Here is a 12,546-nt window from a genome sequence, read left to right on the forward strand (position 1 = left end):
TATTGTAATACATATAAATAACAATCGTATTGAACCCTACTTCATTTATTATTCAAGGTATTACTTATAATTGCCAGTTTTATTATTTTAAAAAGTAATATAAATAGTAAAACTGGCAATTATAAGTAGTACTGTGAATAATAAATGAAGCAGGGTTCCGTATAATTATTTATATGTATTACAATATTATATATAATTATTAAAGTTGCTTATAAACTTTTTATTAAAAAACTATTAGAATAATTTTATATTCATTTTAAAGACATCTTTGAGGTAAGCAGATTTTAAAATATGGAGAGCAGAATACTTTCCGGTCTTCGATAACGTCCTTCCTCTTCTGACGAAGCGTTTCTTCCTGTTTTGCAGATGCTTTCTTTGTAATGTCACCAACTGCTTTCAATAACACAGAAAACACACAAAGTACTCGTATTGATATTGTACAGTAACGTAAAACTAAGCTAAGAAAGCATAAAACTAAATCTGTGCATTCATAACAATAAAGGACACAAGCGTACTGTTTTTCCCACAATTAAGAAATAGTTATGATTACCGGAGATCTCTAGTGACTCATCGAGAGAAGCCACATATCACCCACACCAGGGTGTCACACCATTTCATGAATCCATTCACACATATGCATTCAATATCTCCAAAAACAAGTTATTTCCTCTCCTCACCCTCCATAAAATGAAAGCTTCCATCTATTGGTATCCTGTAGGATCCTTTCGGAAGTTTGTACGTCGCTATCATATCACTTCTGTGTTCTCCCCTTTGCTAATATCTGTGGTCACAAATTTCTGAAATTTACAGATTATCTAATCCTTAGTTCCTATACAGCGATAATGTTAATATACACCCTCTGTCCAAAAAGAAACCGAACTTTTCGAAAATAGAAGAAACTAGTGGCGCCACTTGTATCTTTTTGTTGTCGAAAGCAACAACCTTCATTAGTGTTGTGTCAATACAATCACCAATAATATAATATAAGCCGAGTTATAGTGCCAAGAGTGACAGTGTGTTTTGACGAACGGTCGGTCGTGAGTCAATGGTGAGTTTTATCTCGAAGTTTTGAAGCGATTGATAGCGAGACTTCGTCGAGTACGGCATGACCAGTCGGAACGAATTCTTTGTGGATAATGCCCTTGGAATTGTAGAAACAAATCAGCATTGTCTTTACTTTTGACTTCTCCAAGCGACTTTTTTCGGATGCCCTTCTTCTGGTGGTCTCCACTCAGCACTCTGGCTCTTTGTTTCCGGCTCATACACGTTTCGTCACCAGTAACGATCGTTTCAAGGAAGTCCTTACGAACGGTTTTAATGAGGTCCTTGCAGTGTTCAATTAGATACATTTTTTGGTTGTCGGTCAACTTGTGGGGAACAAATCGCGAATTCAATTTACGAAGGCCCAAACTCTTGGTCAAAATGTTGTGCACAATTGATTTTGGAATCCCCCAATTCATCTTCAATTAATCTCACGGACGATTTCGGGTTTTCTTTGATGAAATCACGCACTTTTTCGATGTTAACTTCGCTCAGTCCAGTTTGGCCCGGCTTTTCGTCGTCCTCAAGTCTCCCGACTACTTTGAAATCGCTTAAACTTGAGTACGGGATAAGCATTCATCATTGTATGCCTTTTTGAAGCATTTGATGCGTTGATGTGATGATAAAACTTTTACCAAGTTTAACACAAAAGTCAATCGCAGCTCTCTGTTTGAAACTCATTTTCCGACCATTCGTCAAAACACACTGTCACTCTTGGCACTCGGCTTCTAATGAAACAAATGTCATAAACAATTGACACAACACTAACGAAGGTTGCCGCTTTCGACAACAAAGAGATACAACAGATGGCGCCACTAGTTTCTTCTATTTTCGAAAAGTTGGATTTCTTTTTGGACAGAGGGTGTAGGCTTATATCTGTGGGGTATTATGGCGAACTTGGAAAACAACTTGAAGCCATATCGTAGCACGAAATACTAGAAGCGAAAAAGTGAATATTGCATCGGAAAGAATTGAAGAATATTTTAAAAGCCTATCTCAAGGTTACCGAATTTTCAGAGTAGTTGGAATGGTAACTTGAATAGTAGTTAAATGCATTAAGGTTATTATTTGGCAGTATACGTATATATATATATATATATATATATATATATATATATTTATACTAGAGAGAGAGAGAGAGAGAGAGAGGGGCCCATAAGTCACGAAGGGATTTTAACATTGAATAACTTTTTTATTTATTAATTATTTTGTGTCAATACGTTTAATCTGATTATTTAGTATTTGCTGTAACATACAACAAACAGATTTTTGTATGTAGTACAACAATTGTTTTCTGGCCAGATATCATAAAAGAACTTTGGGAAAAAAAGAAAAAAAAACTTCGTCATCTCATTGGAGGAATGAGCAAAATTTCATAATCATCGAAATGCCCGACTGTAACAGTGTTTTGAATGAAAATTCAACAAAGTGGTACAGCATTCCCTGCCGGGTAATTAACCCATTGCGTAATAGAACACGAAAGGTCCATTTACTGAACCCACAATGACGTAAAGGGGGGGTGTTTCCCCACTGTGTTGAGTCCAAAGATTATATCTGTTAAAATGACTAGACACACAATTCCGCTTAAAGGTTAAAATAGAAGTTATTTCATTTTGAGAGATATACATCGACTGCACTATCCATATGTGTAAACAATTTTTCGTATTCTTCAGTAAATCAAATAAAACCTTAACTATTAAAAGCATGTTTTATTCCAACATCTAAAGGCAATAGTGGCCAAAGTGCGATACATTTCTCATTTGTTGTTTATTCCTTGTGTAAGAAATCATTAATTAAATGTTTTGTACTTCATTTGTTTCATTCCTCTATAGCAGTGTTTTCCAACGTTTTTTGAATCATGCCCCGCCTCAAAGATTTTGATGCCCCCCCCCCCGCTAGCATAATAGTCTGCCAAGTTCTGAAAAGTATAATATAAATATAAATATGTACTTTAAATAAAAAAAGCAACAGAGGTAAAATTGTTTTTAATTTGACTTTCTTCAATGAATATAAATTTTATATTAAACTTTGTATATTATAAAACATAAATCGATCTGAACTCGGGAAAATAAAATTCAAGTTAATGCGATCCTTGAGCTTGATGTCTGCTGCAAAGAGTTTTTATTTGAGGTACTAATTTAGTCATTTTCAATCTCAAATACCCCATGGTTTGTGATATTCAGGTGATTTTTTTTTTTTTTCCCCAGTAGCAAGTCATTTACAGCACTAAAGCCACATTCAACTAAATATGACGACGGGAAGGGCAACAGATTTTTTTTTTTTTTTTTTTTTTTTTTTTTCAAAACTAGTTGAATTTCGTTTCTGTCTCGCCAGAAAGCCATGCCATTCTTCCTTTTATGTAATAGACTCATCATTTCGCTTTCTGAGGGTTCTTCTTGATACTGTATTTATGTTGACTGCTGTACTAATGATATCAGCTTTTTTTCTCGGAAAGTCAGGGTTGCAACATCGACAATTTATCGCCGAAAGTGGTGGGTTTTTTAATATATCGGTGATGAGGTGACGAATGCAACATCATCTTCTAATTTCCCCAAAAAATATTCGAAAAGCCCCACGTTGGGAAACACTGAAGAGCTATAGTGTTAATAATATTACAATCACCAATAATATCATTGATTTTGTCTGGTTAATATTATACAGTAGTAACATTAAACTCTTAACTATTGTCACTTGTAATTACTGTGATGTTTGAAAACAACGGAATTGAAGAAGAAAAAAATCGATATCTTCCAGATCAATAAATAAACCAATTTCCCTGTTCTGTATCTACCGAATATGTTGTAGTATTTCTGGATATATATGTCTAATTAAAGTATACTGTAATGATTTTTTTGTCATTAAACAATTAACTTTCTATCAATTGACAGGTTCCTGGTTTGATCAGTTCTTACATTTCAAACTTCTAAAGTAATACCTAATTCATCGCTCACTTATATCTTCAGATTTCTGCATTTTTTTTATTTTTATTTTTTTAATGTTGCTCCCACCCTAGACAGGTTGTAAATAACCTACAGTGTACCATGGATCGTCTACAGATTTATTTTTATTATTTTTTGAAGTATGTTGATTTATTTTTACATAATCCCCAGACCTTGCGCGAGAGAGCAAACATAGATCTTTTTCAGGGTACTTCCACCTCCAATAAGCAGAACGATGATCGCACACCGGACGATGAAATTCATCTCCAACCTAAAGACAATCAATCTCCTTGGTTAGAGAGCGAGTTAGTTTATCATTCGGCCAACCAGAACGGCAAGAATATCTCCTGTCATTTTTGTTTCAAACTATTTTAAGATAGTATGTTCACTTTCATCTCGTCTTCTGTTTAAATGATTTAAATATGAAAGAACTGCTGATTACTGACAGCTATTGATTTAGCATATGATTTCCAATTATGGTAACGTAATATATTATTCTGTATATTTATTAAAATTACTAAAATAGACTTTAAAATATAGTTGGACATTTTAAAAGGGAAAACGTCATGCATTTACAAAAGTTATATTTTTATTTTTTAAAATGTGACACGCGGAGGAGAAGTCTGAATTCCTATGATCATTATAAAAATGGAAGTCCATATTCCCGAAAAAAAAATGTAACATCAGTTATGGATGATTTCTTATTATTCCGAAACCATATTGAATATATACAGCAAGTGCCACTTGCCTATTTGGCCTAACTACAACTCTTGGAAGATCCCAGATCTCCAAAACATGTTTTCTTTGGGAGGAGGTAGTTATGCCACTATTCATTACAATGAATAAAAGCTGCTACAATGTTAGGATCAAAGGTTTCAAACAATTCCTCACAAACAGTGCATGCTATAGATTCCAAGATGATAAAAAAAAAAAAAAAAAAAGAAACGGTCCTTAGCCATTGTGTCCTATTTATTTTCCTAATATTTTAATATTTCCTTGCCTATCCTTTCCACACAATCTTTTAAGTGTTTTAAGCAAGCCTAGTTTATCAATCTTTAGGTTAATCTTTATTAAATAATGAAAGAACAGTTTAAAAATCGTAACCCCCCCCCCCACACACAAACGTCTTTTTTTTCTCTTCCTCCTTTGCAGTTACTGTGTGTGTGATTGCTTTGTTCCTTAACATTATTCAATTATCTCTTATTTTATAGTCAACATGCTGGCGATGATAGAATGCAGTACATAATAGCCAGCGTAGCATTTATTAGCTATTTAGTTAGTGTTAACTCGATAAGCAGATTTAATGGCGTACATAGATTTTTTTTAGAAAGTGATTGTTTCCTTCTAAACAATACAGGCTTCAGTATTAATACAAATATGTATTTTTATTACCCCCTTTCCCCAGCAGTGGTTAAATACCATATAAATTATATTTTATTAGCGTGTTTGACACGACATTGTTTAACACGACAAGACAAGCAATATAGTTTGCCATTCTTATCCTGTATATTATTCGAGCGTACATTTCAAAGAATAAAAAAAAAGAAGGGGGGGGGATAGAAATAAAGATATATTATCTTCTTAAAGTTTTTGCAGATATATAACTCCAGGTTATTATGAACAAAGATAAAGAGAATATACCACGAATGATAACATATCTAAAAACTGAACAACCAAAAACAAAATACAATTGAAACAGAAGAGATACTGCAATCGCAAACTCCCTTCATTTATCCAAAAAGATGAGTATTTCTCAACATGTAGAAAAATGCTTTCTTTAATATTTACTGTGATAACATTGCGAAGTTGGTCGATTTTTGTCTATTAATAAAACAGATCATTCGCCATATTTCGACCCATTATTCATCATTCAGTGAATTTAAAGACAACTAAATTAAATTCTAGAGGTTTTTAATCAAAATTTGCTTCTTTACACGTATATTTCTTCAGTGTTTACAGGTTAAGATAATTAGTGCCATAACGAGGGCGTAGCGAAAGAGGCGTCCGCCACGGACGCAACTAGATTTGGGGTGCAAAACTTAAAAAAATGTAAGAAATAAAAATAAATAAATAGATATAAAAGTCTGCTATTTTATATTGTATCTTTAAATTTCGACAATACGCCGCTTTAGATTCTGCAACTCATTTTGATGGGGTTAATAGTAAGTATTTAACATATTGCATTTAGTAAAATTTAACTTGTTACATTTAAATTTTTCAAATTTTTTGCCATTTTTGGGTTAGGGGACGCAAGTTAAACACTTGCGTTGGGTTGGGGGGGGGGAGCGCAAGTCAGAAACTTGCTGCAGGCGCTTCATACCCTTGTTACTGTACTTTAGATAATGTTTAAATGGAAAATAAAATAAGCGGAAATAAAATAATAATAAGGAGAGATTATTATTTTCTATGTTTAAACAAAACACTACTAACCAACTGCCTAACTAAATGTCTGGTGACTTTATTGGGGACTGTAGGAAAACAGTACAAAATGAAAATAATTTTCGCGCATTAGGGTTCCGCGAAAATTTGTAAGGATTCCCCAGAACATACAAACATTTATAACTTGTATTAGATGTACTTTCTGCAAAAAGTCTGAACTGAATATGGGAAATGATCTATCTGACGAAACTGCCTGGGTGTTGGGGGGGGGATATATGTCAGTGCTAAGGGGTGTGACTCCCCAGCAGTTCGCGCTCAGGATTTAATCTTGGTGTGTGTGTGGGGGGGGGGGGAGTAGGCGATTTGAGAATACACATTGCATACGACCTATGACAGCATCTACAATGACCGCCAATACATGTTACTAGCACTACTTCGTTCGCCTTGTGTTCACAGCGGCCCTGATTCCCGAGAGCTATAGGGTATTCCCACTTTTTCTGACCGCTAATTCACAAGTAGTATAGAAATAGAAGACATGACACAACATAAAAAGAAATGAATTTTAATTAGGAAAAGATTTTTGGAAAATGTTCTAGTGTTTTTTTCTTTTTGGTGGGGGGAAGGGCCCCTTCCTTCCCTGGGTACGCCACTGCTCCCCAGTTATTATGGAAAAGTGAAGGCATTGATATTACTGTAATTATTTATTAAATTTATTTACGGAGTAAACAGAGTAAGTTAAATTTCTTTTGTAAAATGAAAGAAGTTAGTGAAACCACTACTGACCTTGGAGAAGAGCATACATCACCGAATGATCCAAATATAAATACAACGCAAGCCTAGTTGGCCAAGTGGTAACGCTCTCCAACCTATAGGTTGTGGGTTGGAGAGCGAGTCGAATTCAGCGGTTGGTATGGATGCTTGTGATTTTCTTTAGGGGAAAGATTCATTTCCTCGCCCAATGTGAGACCACTTTCCCGCTTATTGGAGGTGTGAAGCGGATTGAAAAAGTTTCGTGTTTAATCTTTACAGTAAAGTTTCCACTATGTGAAAAAAAAAAGATTTTTGATAAAAATAGAAACAAATCTCTAAACCCACCCACGATATAAAATGCACTACAGGTTTGCAAATAGCCTTTTCATCGGTGGAAGCAACATTAAAAATAAATAAATAAATAAACTACTGCAGTGTGGATGAACATTCATCACCTTAGATTGATTTTAAGCATGACAATTTCCACATCTCAACGATGTGTTAATTTCCCATGCCCGAGTTCAAAAGAAACGTAAATACAGTCCTTGCTGCAACACAGTGAGTGAATATTTTGATTAAATTTACATATTTGTAGAAACAGTTGTGTTACTTTATTATTTATAATATTTTAATTATATTTTTCTTGATTAAAATATTTTTATTAACCGTTTTTTTAATCGGAGATAACTTTTCATTATCTTTCTGATAAATTTTGTTGAAACTTTTCATAGGAGTGTCCCCGAAAATAAATAATGCTATAGAGAGTTCCGCACTCTCAAAAAGTTGAAGAAAAACTATCTAGACTCTAGAGCATATCTTATGTACTATGAAATTCATCATACAAGATGACTCAGCGATAAATCGTAGTTACATGACTGTTTTGGTATGTAATTGTTGTTGTATTTTACATTGGCGATAGATGAAAATGAATAACATGAAAAACGAAAAATGTTCACAGATATAATTAACATCAATCTTGATAAAGCACTAGGAACAAAGCAAAAACAAAATATAAATACATGTATAAATGATAACAACAGATTTAAATAAGGAACCAATGAATAAGGAATTAATGTGTAACTTTCAGTTTTTGGACTATCCAAATTTATTAATAACATTAAAAATATTACCCTTTATCTTTACTGTATGTTTCTTTGAATGTGTGTTTAAATCTAGGATTATCATATTTCCATATCTCTAAACGAAAACCCATCTAAATACATTGCATCAAAGAGTAAAGTCCTCAGTAAGATCACTTTCGTATACAGACTTACATCCAACTTTTATAAACAGGGAATTTATAAAAGTTTGTATATAAAATATTATAAACTCGATATTTTTGGCCTGGTTGGCAGAGTGGTTAGTGTACCCGCAGGTCACTGGTTCAAATCCCGCCGTGGCGGATGTTTGTGATTGTCTTTAGGTGGGAGATGAATTTCATAGAATGGTGTGAGACCACCTTCCCCACTTACTGGAGGCCTGAAGTGCTTTGAAAAGAAGTGCCCTAGAGATAATTGGTCTTTAGAGCAGGGTTTTTCGGACTATGTAAAAAAAAAAAAAAAAAAATAAAATAAATAATAATAATAATAATAATAATAATAATAATAATAATAATAATAAAAAAAAATATATATATATATATATATATACACGAGGGTGGTCTGAAAAGTTCTCCGCATCGACGATAGATGGCAACACTATCGACAAGATTTTTTTCTAAGTTGGCACATCTGTCATAAGCATCCATGTGAAACTGCAAGTCATTCTATCAAGTAGTTTGTTTTATACAGCTGTCTGAAGCAAAAGTGTTGTCTGTATCCCTTGAAATGGATAAAATTGAGTATCGTGCGGTTATAAAATTCTTTGTAAAAGAAGGTTTAATGCCAAAAGAAATTCAATCGAAGTTCATAAAAGTTTATGGGCACTCTTCTTCTTCGTTTTCGACAATTAAGAAATGGGCTGCCGAGTTTAAACGTGGCGTGCCAGCCTTGAAGATGATTCACATGAAGAAGTCCAAAAAAGGGTAACACCAGAAATCAGTGACCAAGTGCACGATATGGTATTGGTTGACTGGCGAGTCAAAATGCGTGAAATTGCAGACTATAGGCATTCCAAAGGAACGTGTAGGATATATTTTGCATTAAGAATTGCAAATGAAAAAGCTTTGGGCAAGATGGGTGCTTGCTCACAGCAGATCAAAAACGCACTCGATGAAAATCTCTGAACAGTGCTTGAAGGATTTTAACAAGAATAAAACTGATTTTGTGCGCCAATTTATTACTATGGATGAGATTTGGATTCACCATTACACACTAGAATCCAAACAGCAGTCAAAACAGTGGACAAGCCGGTTGTTCAGTGACAAAGGAGACAAAGTTGGTTCCATCAGTAGGAAAGGTCATGGTATCGGCGTTTTGGGATGCTAAAGGCATTTTGTTTATTAATTATCTTTAAATGGTAAAACAATAACTGGGGAATATTATTCCGATCTTTTAACCAGACTAGACGAAAAAATTCATCAGAAAACACCCGGTTTGCAGAAGAAAAAATCACCTTCCATCAGGTGCAATTGTCCTGATGAAAGGTGATTTTTTCTTCTGCAAACCGGGTGTTTTCTGATGAATTTTTTTCCTCTAGTCTGGATAAAAGATCGGAATAATATTCCCCATTATTGTTTTACCATTTCATAACATTAAAATAAGAGATTAAGGGATCTGCACTATGAATTGTTGGAACATCCACCCTATTCCCCAGATTTGGCTCCCTCTGACTTCTATTTCTTCCCAAAACTAAAATTCTTCCTCGCCGGTCAGCGTTTTTCTACGAATAAAGAGGTGATTGCAGCTGTAGAGGGATATTTTGCAGATCATACTGAGAACCAGTACAGGGACGGGATAATGGCGCTGGAGCATCGCTGGAATAAATGTATTAGTCTTAAGGGAGATTATGTTGAAAAATAAAAATAATTTTGAAATTCGTTTTTCATTGTTAGGCCAAGAACTTTTCAGACCACCCTCGTATGTGTGTGTATATATATATATATATATATATAAAGTTTTTTACCTTTGGTATACTATACAATAAAGATACCAAGCAATTTTATAAACTTGGTTTTAATCCTTTTTCCCAAGTAAGCAAACAATCAGGTAAGTTAAGTTTGCACCTGAAGTATTTTCAGGTCTTGAGGCAACTCATGGTAAAGGTGGAGTAAGCTCTGATCACTTTCCTTAGTATCTCCCATAATGCAAAACACATCTTACAGACATGTATGATGCTGTATATATATATATATATATATATATATATATATATATATATATATATATATATATATATATATATATATATATATATATAAATCCGCTAACTCCTTTTTATGCCCATATAGGGTATATGAGCATAAAAAGTAGGCGAGGCCGTTTTAGCCCTATCTAACTTTTGGAGACTGAGTGGGCGATTCAATCTCCACTGGTACCCAATCAGAGATAGCTGGCCCAAGGCTATAACTAATTAATCGGCACGCAGTGAAGAGAATGGCTCAACAAGTGCCGCCATCTCGTGGTCCCTAACACAATATATTTAATGTCTGAAATAGTGTGGTTTCTACGGTCGATTTTCTTGAGTTTCCGGAAGAAGCAACCCGCATGTCCGTGCCAGAGATCGACTAACTCGGGAACCCGTCGAAAAAAGGCTTAGACAAATTTCCTCTAGTCGCCGACTATACTCGAAATCAAGGCTTCCTTCGTGCGGCCAAGTGCGGTGGTGTGCAAACGCCACATCCACTGAGCTAGTGAGCTAAACAAGCTCTAAATAATCAATGCCAGCAGCACCCAGGATTCCCGGATGGACACCCTCCAAAGTACTAACTGGGCTCAGGTTTGCTTAACTTCAGTGATCAGAGGAGAACTGGTGCTTTCAAACCGATCTGGCTGCTGACTATATATAGTCAGCGGTTATATATATATATATATATATATATATATATATATCACGTTTCGGATTACACAAATATTCGAGAATAACTAGGCATTGCGCCAAAGAAGCAATCAGCCTGAAACAATATGAAATATAAATTTCATATTGTTTCCGTGGCCGTCTTATCTAGTTTGTAACATAAGTCACTTTGCTGTATTGAAATAAATATTGAGACAGTACTATATTTCAGTGAAATTGTAAAGAGTAGGATCAATAGGATTCAGACTCTCTTTTGTCACTCTCACACTCTTTGACCTTCTAGGCATACTCTCCACGGGTATGTGATCAGACGAGTCTGGTATTTTGGACAGTCATTTCCAAAAGGAACGACAAAAAATTCCAGGAGTCTGTGTATCATTGTTTGCGCACACTCAACGTTTGAATTTGTTTCATAGCTTCTCAACGAACGGGAACCTGTACAAGCCAGTGTCAAATTTTTCCACATAATTTTATTCAAACCGTATAACAGCAACCATGGTAGTGTAATATGAATATTCTTTGTTGAATGAGGCATGGATCTCTTAGATATAGACTGTCACAATGTTTGACGCATTCCCTTACCCCAAAATGTGTATTCATGGTGGTTGGCGTTCCAGAAACCAAGGATAACAAATCCAGACCATTACACTCCACCAAGCACGATGATGTGCTTGGACATATAACCACTTCCATATTAAATTTACTCGTGAATGCGAACAAAAAAGGATGATTTGTCGCCCCTCATCATGGAATTCAAACTCTCAGTCTTTATTCCCGTCTGCTCTGCACTATTGATCGCAATGGTGAAAGTTTGCCTTATATTGATATGGGCTACACAAGAAGAGGATAAAATATACATATCACCATGTTTATTTGAAAAAAAAAAAAAGAAACATTCATATCTGCATTAGACAAGTATATGTATAGATTTAAACACCCTGAACTGGCCGCTCTTGGTATTTTACATCCAATTGACATCCATTTTACATCCATTTTACATCCTATCTATCTATCTATCTATCTATCTCTCTCTCTATATATATAGATATATATATATATATATATATATATATATATATATATATATATATATATATATATATATATATATATATATATATATATATATATATATATATATATATATATCTCCTCCAGAGATTTTTTTAAAAATAAAAACACCTTGTTGCAACTTCTATAGGTAAAGGTGATAAGGCTTTGTATTACTAAAACCTTGGTATTTAGGGTCTAGCTACTCACTGAGGAGACTTCAAAAAAGGTTGAAACCGGTCTGGGTAGTGACCCCATCCATAATGCATTGCAGTATACATCTTCTAGTGAGATGTGCTTTACATTATGGGAAAATATGAATATAATAAGAATACTAAGAATAGTGATCAGAGCTTTACCCACCTTTACAATGAGTTGCCCTGGTTGTACCATCTTTAGACTTGAACTTTGTTTCAGGCACAAACTTAATTGT

General features: G+C 34.4%; 1 pseudogene; it reads right to left on the reverse strand.

Moving 5' to 3' along the window:
- Positions 1 to 10,927: 10,927 nt before the first annotated feature.
- LOC150103113 (5S ribosomal RNA) lies at positions 10,928 to 11,046 on the reverse strand (annotated as a pseudogene).
- Between the last annotated feature and the right edge of the window lie 1,500 nt (positions 11,047 to 12,546).

The sequence above is a fragment of the Typopeltis vanoorti genome, chromosome 9 (genome assembly GCF_054136105.1).
Source record: "Typopeltis vanoorti isolate ZY-2024b chromosome 9, IOZ_Tvanoo_1.0, whole genome shotgun sequence".
In the NCBI taxonomy this organism is placed as follows: Eukaryota; Metazoa; Arthropoda; class Arachnida; order Uropygi; family Thelyphonidae; genus Typopeltis; species Typopeltis vanoorti.